Source organism: Lotus japonicus, chromosome 2 (assembly GCF_012489685.1).
Source record: "Lotus japonicus ecotype B-129 chromosome 2, LjGifu_v1.2".
Lineage (NCBI taxonomy): Eukaryota > Viridiplantae > Streptophyta > Magnoliopsida > Fabales > Fabaceae > Lotus > Lotus japonicus.
The window spans coordinates 41,860,170-41,873,848 of NC_080042.1; the positions used below are offsets into that span (position 1 = coordinate 41,860,170).

The window sequence follows — 13,679 nt, forward strand, 5'->3', positions numbered from 1 at the left end:
AAATTCTTTCTGGGACTTCAAATCAAGCAAGAGAAAGACAAGATCTTCATACATCAGTCCAAGTACATAAAGGATATGCTCAAGAAATACAACATGCACAAGTCAAATGAGATGAGTACTCCTATGTATCCCAACACTGTTCTGGACAAAAGTGATGAAAGCTCACCAGTTGACCCAACATCGTACAGAGGGATGATTGGTTCACTTCTTTATTTAACGTCCAGCAGACCAGACATAATGTTTAGTGTTTGTCTATGTGCAAGGTTTCAGGTAAACCCACAGCAATCTCATCTTAGTGTTGTTAAGCGAATCTTTAGATATTTAATTGGTACTGCTAATCTTGGTCTATTATATGAGAAAGGTGAAGATTTCAGGTTGAAAGGATTTTGTGATGCGGATTATGCTGGTGATCGAGTTGAACGGAAAAGCACTAGTGGAGGATGTCACTTTCTGGGAAACTGTTTAGTATCCTGGACAAGTAAACGTCAAAGCACTATTTCCTTATCCACTGCTGAAGCTGAATATGTGGCAGCAAGTTCTTGTTGTACACAACTCCTATGGATAAAGCATCAACTTGAGGATTACAACATTCAAGAAAACAAGATACCTCTTTTATGTGATAACACAAGTGCCATCAATATTGCCAAGAATCCAGTTCAGCATTCAAGAACAAAGCACATTGAGATCAAACATCATTTCATTAGAGACCTTGTGGCAAAGGGAAACATTGATATATCTCATATACACACAGAAGATCAACTTGCTGACATTCTCACGAAACCTCTTTTAGAAGGCAGATTCTCAGATCTAAGAACAAGGATAAATATGCACTCTGCTCAATAAAAGGTATGGAAACAAAGGTTTCTATTTTGCAGGTTTCGTTCTTCGAAGAACATCCGCACTGTTCTGTCTCCTCACTGTTCAACTAGTAGATCAAATCGTTCAACAACTCTCCGTTCAATGAAGTTGCTCTCAGGAAATCTATATCGTTTGGTTAACAGCTGGCAAAGACATTGTTTAGTTCAATGCATCATTACTCTTGCACGTGCTACAACAGTGAACTTTGAAAGGTCTCATCACATTAAATGCGAAGCAGTTATCTCTCTTACTTTTAACGCGCATGGTCTCAACTGCTCAATTGTTTAATAGTTTCCCTCTCATGAAAAGAAAACCGCCATCTGCACACCACCCAAAACTGCCATTCCTTATTCCAAATCAAATATATCCAAAAGATTTCCTTCTCTCTCTTTCACCTCACTTCATTTGACATTTACTCTCTCTCTCTCTTCCAAGTAAAGAAACCCTAAGCCTTCTCTGAAACTTCCTCTCATTCCCAAATGGCCGGAGTTCTTGCTACCTCTTCCAAAGCCCCTTCCAAATCTAAGGCCCCATCCAAGAAAGGTGGTAAAACACCTTACTCTGCTGAAGAAATGGAGATCATCCAGAGGAGATCAGAGAGGATCAACCGCCAACGCTCTGTTCAACTCAAGGAGGTTGGAGCCGTGAAAACTGAGAAACTGGGTGACAACTCTCTTGTGTCCCCAAGGTACTTTGATCTGAAGGTGTTTGCCTTCGTGAAGATGGCTGGGCTTGCAGACTTACTTCATCAGGACTGGGAGACGGTGTACACCATGGCTCAGCGCGAAGTGTATGTGCCTTTGGTAAAGGAATTTTATGACTGTGCCGTTGTGATAAATCACAGACAAGTCATTAAGTCCAAAGTAAATGACAAGATCATCTCAGTGACTCTCAACGACATGGCTGAAGCACTGAATGTGAAGTTGGAAGTTGGTGAAAAATATTCCCCAAATTGGTTTGCGAAAGTTAATGACTGGAAGTGCATTTGGAAGAACCAAGAGGAACCACTGACTGTGGAAGTGGGCAATCTCATTGATGATGTAAAGTTCAACAATGCTGTGATTAGCAAGGTTGTCTTACCAAAGGATGGTGCAAGAAATTATGTAAATGCGCATGCAAGGTACGCATTGTACAAGATCTTGAAAAGAGTGAAAATTAACCCTGCACACTTGATGTGGAACTACTTGATCAACTATCTGGAGAAAAGCCAAGGATACCTTCCTTTTGGCTCGCTGCTGACCGTTATTTTCGAAAAGAAAGGTGTTATCAAAGAGTTTCTGGAATCAGAGGATCGCTTGAATGAAGATGTGATCTTTCCTTCACCGATCAGACTGGGAGATGTGAGCAAAATGAACATTCCCTTTGATGCCTCTGATGTTCCTGAAGAATACTTGCCCAGAACAAGGAAAAACACCAGAGGAAAAGAAAAGGTATCTGATGAACAGACTGTCCAGACAAGGAAGAAAAATATGACAGAACTGTCCGATGTGTCAAAGAAGGAACCGTCCAAGAGAATCGTTCCTGCAGCTCTCCGCATCGCATCGTTCCCTGAGGACGAGGAAGAACAGTCTGTTCGAATCAAGATTGTGAAGAGTGGTGAACCATTGCATTCTCAATCCAACCCCATCGCTTCAAGAACCAGATCAGGAAAAGGTTCTCCGCCTGTCAAGAATGCTGAACCCAAAAAGCTAAAGAGATTGAGGAAGCAATTTGAAGAATCTCAAGTTACTGTTGAACCACAACCTGCATGTCAGAAAAGGAAGATTTTCTCTGCTGAACCTGAGGAGCCCGTCTTTGATGAGGACATTGTTCTTCACACAAGGTTAGCAAACTCTCTCTTACCTTATCAAGAAATTCCTTCTGAAATGTCCAACAAAGAATTTCTGGATTCACTGTTTGTTGACAATACTCAAACACCACACTCCTCTCCAACACATTCACAACACCACACTGAACCATTGCCAAAACTCCCACCAAACACAAACCTCAATGAACCCTTGACTGAAACAACAAATGAACCACTCACATCTCAACCAAACTCTACCATGAACACTGCTTTCATCACTGACCAAACTGCCGTTGCACAAGAGAATGGCTCTGCATTCCAACTTGTTCAATCTTTGCCTAAGTCATTGATTGCCGATGAGCATATGACTTCTACTCTCAAACCGTTCACGAAAGCAAGCACTAAGAAGGCAAGCAGATCCGGTACTGTTCTCTATTTTTCTCAAGCAAGAAAGAGGCGCCTTCAGACGCTAGTGTCCTCTGCTATCCAACGCAGACGCACCTTGAGGACTACCAAGGGATCGTTCAAAAGCTACCTGAACCTTCTGGCAAGAAAGATTGACAAGTCTTCAAGCAATCAGCTCACCGCTACATGGAAACGACAAGAGGGTGACAACTACTTGTTCCAACTTCACGCTTGCAAAGTTTCTGATCCAGAGTTCTGGAAATTGAGTGTCTCTGAGGGATATGTTGGTACTATGCCATATTCTCTCATGAATCGGACCTCCGCGCTCTCACTGAAATTTGGAACTTGGGTGTTTGTACTCCTACCCACTCACATTCCTGAAGTTGTTTCTCATTCTGAGAAAGCCAACACTGAAAAAGGAAAGGAGAAGATGCTTGAAGAAGCAGATGATACAGAGTCACAACTGAACAGTTCTGCTGATGGAGAAGAAGAAGATGAATCTGCGGGACTTCAAGCTGATTTCAAGACTGAAGGTGGAAGCTCAAGTGCTCAAGTCTTGGCGACTCAATTTGTCACCAGAGAAGACTTTGAAGACCACCGTGACCACATCAACCAGCAGTTCATGACTCTTGCCCAGAAAATCGATCAGCTGCTGACACGCTTTGGCTAATGGCCAACTCTCTATCCTGAACAATTCGCATTTACTTTTATGTTTTCAGACAATTGTTCACTGATTATGCATATTTTATCGTTCCATCATGCTTATCGTTTTATAACTAACGTTTGCCATGTTTACTATGCATATTATACCTTTCTACTTATTTCTTTTCCCTTTCTTTTTAATAATGCCAAAGGGGGAGAAAATAGGAATTAGGAATTATAGAAAAGTTTAAGATCAAGTTCAAGGTTGTTTCCTTAACCTAACACCAAAGTTTTATACAACTCAGGGGGAGTAATATGATTTGAATAAGTTTTTTTTAAAACTTTTATCTTACCCAATTTAGGGGGAGCATAAATTCTTTTTACTCTTGATCATTATCCTTTTCAATAAAAATTGTCATTATCAAAAAGGGGGAGATTGTTAAGTTCAAACGTGTTACAACGTGTTTCAATCTTATTTTGATCCTAATAATTTTTATAAATACTTTTCTCTACTAAAATCTAATTCCAGATGTTAATGACATTTTTCAGGAAATATATATTATAAGGTCGCATGCTTCAACGAATATGTCTAAGCCTTATAAGGAAAAAGAAGTTTATGCAAGATATGACCGCATCGTCCAGTAAACAAGGAAGACACTTATTCTGTATCGTTTCATGCCACGTCATACCTCAGAATTTCAGAAGAAGCCTTTGAGCGGGAAAGTCAAAATTGTATCTCAACTATTTGCCCCATGCTTTAGTCAGAAGGAAACTAATCTGGTCACGTGCAAACTGATTTACCTTTGAAGAGAGAAGTCTCAATGACCAATGAAGAGGAAAAAGGACAACACGTCAACATCACTTTTCCAAAATGTCTCTCTTCTGCAAAGTAGCCCAAAGCTATCACCACCTACTAGCTGACAAAGTACACCTTTTTGGCTAAAGGATAGCTTTGAACAGCAGCATGCATTTAATGAAGCTACCAACCGGAGATTTGAATCAATGGTTAGATGACACTCACAACGGCTACAAACAACGGCCAGATTTTGTGTCTCAACGGCTACACAACTAGCAAGATCATATATAAAGGACATATCTGAAGATTGAAGAAGACAAGAAGAGAAAAATTTATTGCAAGAAAAGAAAGAACTCAGAGCAGTTACTCCAAACATTCTTCAAAGCATTAAAAGCTCACAGCAGATTTCCTAAGAGTAAAATCCGATCTCATACCTCTGCTAAATCAAGAGAGAATACCAAACCTTAAAAGAGTCAAACCTCTTCTCTTACTTCTCTCTTAGATTCCGAACTCTTGTGTGTTCCAACGTCCTTTTAGAACCCAAAACACTTGAGAGTTCCAGTGCCATAAATTGTCTACACCAACTCTTTTGAGAAGAGATTTCTTGTAGAGCCAAACAATCTTGTTGATTGTAGGAGGAGTCCTGTACAATACTTGGAGAAGTCCGTGATAATACTAGGAGGAGTCATGTACAATACTTGGAGAAGTCCGTGATAATACTAGGAGGAGTCCTGTACAATACTTGGAGAAGTCCGTGATAATACTTGGAGAAGTCCTGTCTAATACTTGTATTGGAGAAGTCCTTGATACTTGCTAGTGAAAATCTTGGTGGTGGCCAAGTACTGGACGTAGCCCAATCGTTTAGGGTGAACCAGTATAAATTCCTGTGTGCTGATCGTTCTGCTTTATTTACTTACTTCCGCTGCACTAAACAGTTTTTGAAAAGTCACCAGAACAATTTTCTTAAGAACTTATCTTCTTTTCATAAACTAAAGTTTTAACAAGTAATTTTTAAGAACACAATTCAAACCCCCCCTTTCTTGTGTTACTTATTTACATATCAAACTTGACTAATTCAATTCGGAACATTTTTATTAACGAATAAAGTATAGGAAACTAAAGGGGAAAATAATTGCGAAAGACGGGGAAAAGTCGACTTTTGTTGTGGGTTCTGGAGAATTGCTAGACACCAGGGGGGGTGAGCCACGGTGATGAGTGAAAGTCACCGAGTACTCTAGTACTCTTGTTGTTGGAGTTTGTGTTGTATTGACCGACACTAAACTCTTGGGTTTTGAGATTGGGTTTTGAGCTAAACACTTGCGTTGGGAGAACGATTCGATGTTTGGCTAACCATATTGCATCATGCATCATTTGAGGTTTGTACGATCGAAAGATTGGGCCTCGGTGAAGAACGGGAATGTTTCACGAAGGTTGGGGAATAGCTTTCATCGAAGAACACATAGATGTATCTTCGGCATAGCGGGCAGAGTGGCACGACCTAGGGTGGTTGGGGCTGATCCGACTATGCATGGGTTTGTAAGCGACACCCGAGCAAAGTTGGCGACACTAGGCCTGTGTCGTGTGGTCTCGTGGTGCCCATCCCAAATTGAATTATCCGGATCATGTTGAATTGCATTTCACGCATACATTCACGCTTACTGGAATTGTATGTTGTTTGAATTATTGAAGCATTGTTAGAGCCAATAACATGCTAGGATTATTAATATATATATAAACATATATATCTATACCCCAATCACATGTTGAATGTATAATTACTTTATTCCGTGAGTTGACCCTAGCGCCTTGGCTTTGGTTTCATGTTTGTGTTTGGGCGGTCGGCTTGCTGCCAGATGTCGATGGCGGACTGGTTTTCGATGGTCTCTCCCTCCGGGGGGATCAGGTTTGAGTTGGTGGACCGTCATGCCCCTACCGCTTGGGTGATCGATGATGTGGATCATCGAGCGACGTACCGGGGAAAGGTCATGGAGGACCGGACAGACGAGCGTGGACGTTTGACGAGGGGAGTGCTACAGCGCATGGAGCTGAGCTTTGACTTGCCGCCTTCAGTTCGTTGTGGACCAGGTACTGGTCGAGGACCACCTGCACCACCTCCGACTTCATCTTCTTCCGATGACGAGGACCCATCCGAGATCGAGGTTGATGTGGCTGCACCTGTTGCACCACCTCCTTCTACTGCTATTGATCCTACCGACGTGGCGTCGTCCTCGAGGCTCGTGGAGCCGAAGAGGGAGTCTGTTGTTCCATCTGCCTCACGTCGTTTTCCTTTTACTCCACCGCGCGGCTACCGTGTGGAACCCCTGGTTCGGGTGGTGGAGGAGGATGTTCTTACTGGAGAGGTGGATGTTGAGACGGGCTCGACTAGGACGGTGCGCAGGACAGTTAGGAGGGAGGTCATGGACTTGGACACCGAGATGATCACGGTGGATTCTGACTCGGACTCTGACAGCGATGTGGACAGCTACTCGCTGAGCGACTAGGGAGAGGAGGAGGAGCTATGAGCGGTACTAGGAGGGTAGGTTAGGCAGCGTCATATTTTGTGTAGAGCTCTGATTTGTCTTACTTTTGGGACAGGGTAGGTTCCCGATGCATGGCTTTTTGTGTGGTTCTCTTGACGAGGAATCACAGAGAGTCTGTCGGACTATAGGGGTCTTTTGTTTAGGCCATTTTGGAGCCGACTTTCTCATTGGATGACTGTACGTAAAACCTTTTACTTACACTACTGGTTCTGTACATATTTGCCTACGGGCACACTATTTTAGAGTCACTGCGAGTGCGCATGACGTTGACGTGCAGCTGAGGCTGTACATGTATATATGTTTGTACATCGGTTAGTTTAGTTGCTGGGTTATGTTTTTAATTTCTATCGCTTTAATTTTAAGGAACCAAACGAAAAAAAAATACCTGTTTTCCGCGTAAAGTTTATTTTGAGTTACTTAAGTGACACCTGGAAATCGGGATGTTACAGGAAGGGGGAAGGGGGTGTCACAATTGGTGGTATCAGAGCGGTCGGTTCAAATCGGACTGTGACCCGTATATAGAGAGAGAGTTGAGTCTAGTGTACATGGCTTAGGATTTTGTGACCACTAGTAGGAATTTGTAACTTCTGATTGTTCTGGTATGGGTTGCAGGCCTGGCCAACCTGGTAACTCATTCGACAAAATGAAGTCCCAAATATCCTAGGTTGCAGATAGTATAGGTAAGTTTTGGGTCAAGGGAAATGGGTTTAGTGCGTTTCTGTTGAATACTCTGAGGATAGTTAAACTTTCAGTGATTTGGTGGATAGAAGGTTGCTAGGACAAGAAAGATCTATACTTGGTGCTGAAAGTTTATAGGATAATGAATCATGAGTCTCTGAGGATAAGTTATGATCCTTAAGGTTTCTTATCACTTCCAAAGGAACTTGTAGTAGTCTCAGTAAGTAGTGGGCGGATTGGTAGGAAACATTTTTACCTACTTAACTTACTAGTAGTTAAGTGGTCATTCGAGTTCACAATTAAGGGAATTGGTCTAAAGGGAATTGAGTTTTAAGATAGGTATACCACGGGAGTAGCAAAACCCAACAGGAACAATGACTAACAACTAACACTCTAACACTCAACAGATTTTTCCCCAATCTGTTGAAGATACCTTTAGGTATCAATACTAACACTTGAAGTGATTATGAGTGTTGAATTGCAATATGATTATGTGTTCTGTGAATTTGATGTGAATTTTTGTGTGCATTTCTGGATTGTTGATGCTTTATATCACCCTAGGCAGACGACTTATGATAGGATAATGAGTAATGTGCGGTGTTAGACTGCCATTTAGTTAGCTTTAATCTACCATAATCTTTTGTAGAACTAGGACTTTGAGTTGCCAACCCTATGGCAACAATCTTTTGCACGTTATATAGTTAGATAGAATAGAAATTCTGAATAGGATGCGTAGATAGACGACCTTCATTCACGTTTTAGATCTATTCTAGGAGCACAGAATCCCAAAAAAAACTCTTTCTTTATTAATCCCGACACTTCTGAAACAAGATATGGACTTACGCAGTAAACGTAAAGTTCAAGGAAACTCAGAAGCTGGCATCAAAGGAAGCTTATCATACACGCAATACACCAAAAGAAAACTCACCTAAAGTGGAAAAGGGAATGCCGCGAAAGAAAAAGAGGAAAAGTAGGAGGGAAAATTCAAAATTTTTCTTGATCATTGTGTAGTATTCGGCCAAATCCTAGCCTTTCAAATTACTTTTTGTGAGAAATCCCAACCATTCCTTGTCTTGATCCGTGCTCCAATGTCTCGACCAATCACCATTGTAACGCCCCGATTTCTCGAGTGTTACACAGTAACTAATTAACCAATTTTCGTAAAGAGTTTTCGTCGATTCATTTATTAATCTTGAATTAATGATAAAAGTTCAATTTTACAAAATTCTCGAAACTTAACCATTTCAAACTTGCGGAAATAATCATCAACGTAAACCTCAAACTTTATTAATCATTGAAAAGAGTATGAAATAAATATCCGGAAGAAAACTTCAAAGTAAATTACATCAAGCTAAACTATCTTAACTAAAATAAAGTAATGGTTCAATACTTCCAAAATTCGGTACTCTCAACCCAAAAGAAAAATGGATGTCTCACAACCCAACCATATCCTTGGCCCCTTCCTCTTTATCTTCTTCCACTTCATCAGAAGTGTAGTCGTCATCCGGTAGTGGCTCATCACGTAGCATCAACTCCCAAGAATGAGTCGTCGTCATGATCTTCACGACCATCTACCCCCCTAAATAAACACATAGCAAACAAGCAGGGTCAGGTACAACAAAAAGAATGATAATGACAAAATCAACAACAACATAATATAAGTACATTATATGTTTTTTATGGGAAAGAGTCAGTTACTAACGGAATCTCACATCACACAACCCACCAATCCTGCCTTGTGTAACGCCCCGAATTTCGGGTGTCACTTTAGTAACCTATTAAAGTAAATATGCAATATTTTCCAAACGAATGTATAAACACGAGTATTATATTTTTTTTTCTTTTCGAAGTGTATTTCCAAAACATGTCATGCATACTCCCAACTACAAAGCCTAACCAATAGAAACAACTCAACAAAACTATTATGCAATGACACCATGAATCCGACATACTCCTTACGATCTCCACATCGGGGAACCGCAGGAAAGCAATGCATCGGAACCTACCCGAAACCTCAAATATAAATTCCTAAAATCTTTATGCAAGCTTAAACCAATAACGGTAAGCTCTGCAACCCAAGGCTTTAGCCTTAAACCAGACTCTACTCGTCGAGTACTCCACTATCCTTCAAGTCCTCATCTCTACTTGCACAAAGGTTAAGCTCCTTCGAAGATTCTCCATCGCCTAATAGCGTTAAGCGCCCAAACAACAAATAACAAACAGAAAGGGTTAACTCCATGCAATTACCATGTATAAAGAGAAAATCATGCTATTCAAATTTAATTACCTAGCATGGTAAATAAACTAGCAACATAACTCAACTCATATATCAACAACTTAAACATAGATTAACTCAGATAATAATAACCTCAACAATGTATCATCAAATCAGATATCAATAAACCAATAAATAGAATCCAACAACATAGGGTCAGGTGTTAGTTTCCTATAATGCAACTATATGCTGCTACCAAAATGGATCGATCAATAACGTCTCTCAAGACGGGACAGACATGTGAAACGACAACCACTGAATGCCACTTAATATCGCCTCACAAGACGGGACAATCATGTGGAACGACAACCACTGAATGCCACTTAATAACACCACGAAGGACGAGACAGACATGTGGAACGACAACCACTGAATGCCACTTAATAACGCCTCACAAGACGGGACAACCATGTGGAACGACAACCACTAGATGCCACTTAATAACGCCACGAAGAACGGGACAGACATGTGGAACGACAACCACTGAATGCCACTTAATAACGCCTCACAAGACGGGACAACCATGTGGAACGACAACCACTGAATGTCACTTAATAACGCCACGAAGGACGGGACAAACATGTGGAACGACAACCATTGAATGCCACTTAATAACGCCTCAAAAGACGGGACAGACATGTGGAACGACAACCACTGCACTACCACTAAGTTCAGCCCTATATGCCAAAATCAATCAACAATAATCACGTCTTATCCACTTGAAAGCAGTAATGACGGAAACTAGTAAACGGCCGAAGCGTTCAGAAAACATTTGGCACAAGCCTCAGAAACAGTCAACATAAGCAAGCATACAACATTGCAAGCATAATAATCATAATCCAGTGCCAATCAATATAAACATCTTCATCTCAAACGCAGGCAGTGCAATAAAAGCATGCAAGACTCAAAGACACTCTAAAACTGAGTTACCCTTACCTTAGCCAATTTCCTGCCTAAACTGCAACTTCAATCCAATAAAATATTTGTTTTCCACGTCGGCTCGCTTCCTTCTATTCTTTAGCTTCGCCGCGAGGCGCTTTCGTCCTTCGTACCCTTCACAAAGTTCATATACTAAACCTTAGCCTCTAAGGTCACATCCAAAGTTCCAAAACAAGCTTAGCTAATCTTTCTAACTTACTTAGGCTAATTCAAATGCTTTATTGTTTCAAGGACTAAAGTCCAAGAGAAAATATTTATGAGTCTTAAAGAAAGGTCCTTTAAGAAACGCGTTTTGCAAATAAGTCCTCAACTATAAGTGAGTTCTTTTTCAACCCTCAATCTTTAATAAATTTATCAAACAAACCCCAAGACTTTTAAAACTCAAGTTTAACCCAAAACTTCTAAGCATATTGTGTTTTAGGCCCTAAAATTATTTTCATACAATTTCTAACACTTAGAAAATCCACAAGTTATTCAAGCATTGTAATATAATTTTAAAATAAAATATTTTCTCATCTATTTTCCAAAGTAATTCTTTGCACTTGAAATAACTAATTTTGTCAAACGATTATAAACTGTACAGCGACTTTGGCTAATTTTTAAATATGTCAAATGCACTCCAAAAAATCTAATATTTTTATCATGGTTTCGTCTACAGGTTTTGTAAATCCCTATAAATTTTCAAGTCTAAATTCGAAGTACAAAATTCAGGAAAAATAGAATACTAACAGCAGTTCCTGAGAAACGGGACAGCTTAACCCGTGCTCACTAAAATGCGCATAACTTGAGCTACACGAGTCGGAACGACATGAAACCAGCGGCAAACGTTTTCTAACGAAAAGATCTACAATTCTTATGAAGACAACTTCTTGAAATTCATTTGTTAACACAGCTTAAGAACGAGTTCAAGAGTTCGTAAATCCTACTAAGTTTTCATTCTGAAAACCTAACCTTTGTACTTTAATTCACAAAGGGCTAAAGTACAAGGCTTCCTATATATAAAAGAAATACAGCAGCACCATGATACATTTTGTAAAACTAAAATCCAATTTCTATTTTCCAAATCAGAAAAATATATTAACCCTAGACTAACAATTGACAAAAACCATACAACCAATAATCTTATCTTTTCAATTAACATATAATTTCTAAACACAGTGTTCAATTCTTTCTCCTTCTACCTCAAGTCTCATGGTCATGGGACTGAGCTTCACTTCTTCCTCTGGTCTGGTCTGGTCGGGCTCTCCCCTTCCTCCAGTAGCCATTGAAACTGAATGATAAAGGCACATAACTCAGAGAATGGAACTCAGGATATGAACAAGAGAAAAGCTAGGGTTTTGAAAAGGGAAATTTGAAATAGATAAGAATAATCACCTCTTAAAGATGATTGAGCCTTAGATTCAGGAAGAGGAGGTTGAGAGCTTCAAGAAATTGGCCTCCTTTCTCAGAACAAAGCTTGCCGGAGAAGACGGCGGCGACGGCGGTCGCCGGAGTCACGGTGGCCGATCATCGAATCGATGGAGGGGTTTTGTTGCGGATGATGAGGGGAGTTCATTGGTGGTGTTTGTTTCTCCAAAAACTTAATGGGTCGCCGGAGATCGGAGGAAAAAGGTGGCGGCTAGGGTTTTGTGGTGGTGACCAAGGTGGCTCGTTCATGGTCACGTGATGGTGGTGAGGACGTGGTGGTGCTCGCAGCTGAAGGAGGTGGCGGCGTCACCGTGGCTGCTGGCGGTGGTGGCTAGCTTGGGTGATGCCATGGTGGTTTGCACATGGAAGGAGAAGAAGGACATGGTGCTGATGCTCAGCTTAAGGGAGGAGAAGGAGTAACTGGGGCTGTGGTGAAGAGAAGAGAAGGTGATGGTGATGGGTTTTGCAACAAAAATAAATTGAAGAAGAAGAAGGTGTTGTGGGTGAGTTGCAGAGGAAAAAGAGAAGAAGCTGTAGTGGGAAGGAAGAAAAAGAAACGTGAATGAGGAGGGTGGAAGAGAGAGAGAGCGGTTGAGGGAGTGGATGAAGGGAGAGAAAGAAAAGAAAATAATATCTGATTGGTAGGAGTGGGACCCGCGTAGGAGAGAGGAAGAGTAGTGGAGAAGAAACCAAATTTGACTAATTAAAGAGAGAGAGAAAGAATGAGGACGGTTGGGGGTGAGTGAGGGAAGAGAGTGTAAATTCAATTTTGATTGGTGGGGTAGGGACCACGAAGAGAGAGAAGGTTATCAGAAATTTGAATGTGTAATGAGGATGAGAGAAGAATAAAGGATATTCTTTTATGATAGGCTATCATAGGGAATTAGGAAAGGTGACCTGTTAGAGCAGGTCATCTCTTCAATAAAAAAAGAGATAATTAAAGAGTGGAAATTCCTAAGATTAAAATAGAATAGTACACACAAAAATAATTAATACGTCGAAAATAAATCAATAATCTAATTATTTATTTTAGAGTCTTACAATACTACCCTCTAAAAAGAAAGTTTCGTCCTCGAAACTTGGTGTCAGAGAAAGCTCGGGAATACCGTTCCCTGACATTTCCTTCCACCCTACAAGTAGTGTCAGAACGCATCCCAATACAGGGAAACGTTACAACGAAATACCTTAAAGGTGACATACAAGACAAAAGCAATTTTTAGGTATTATCAATCATCCTCGACTAGACCTAATAACATGCTCATGCTAGTGTACTAAGCATCAAGATCCAAAGCCTAACTCACTCGCTATATGAACGACTTCACCGATATCGTCGTGCTCTCACACTAACAGCTC

At 40.6% G+C, this 13,679-nt stretch overlaps 1 long non-coding RNA gene across 1 annotated transcript; it reads right to left on the minus strand.

The window, feature by feature from the left end:
- Positions 1-11,831: 11,831 nt before the first annotated feature.
- LOC130738010 (uncharacterized) lies at positions 11,832-13,442 on the minus strand. Its single transcript, XR_009019095.1, has 2 exons — positions 12,294-13,442; positions 11,832-12,189 (listed from the first exon to the last, which is right to left on the minus strand). It is a non-coding gene; the product is annotated as an uncharacterized LOC130738010 (long non-coding RNA).
- Positions 13,443-13,679: the final 237 nt, after the last annotated feature.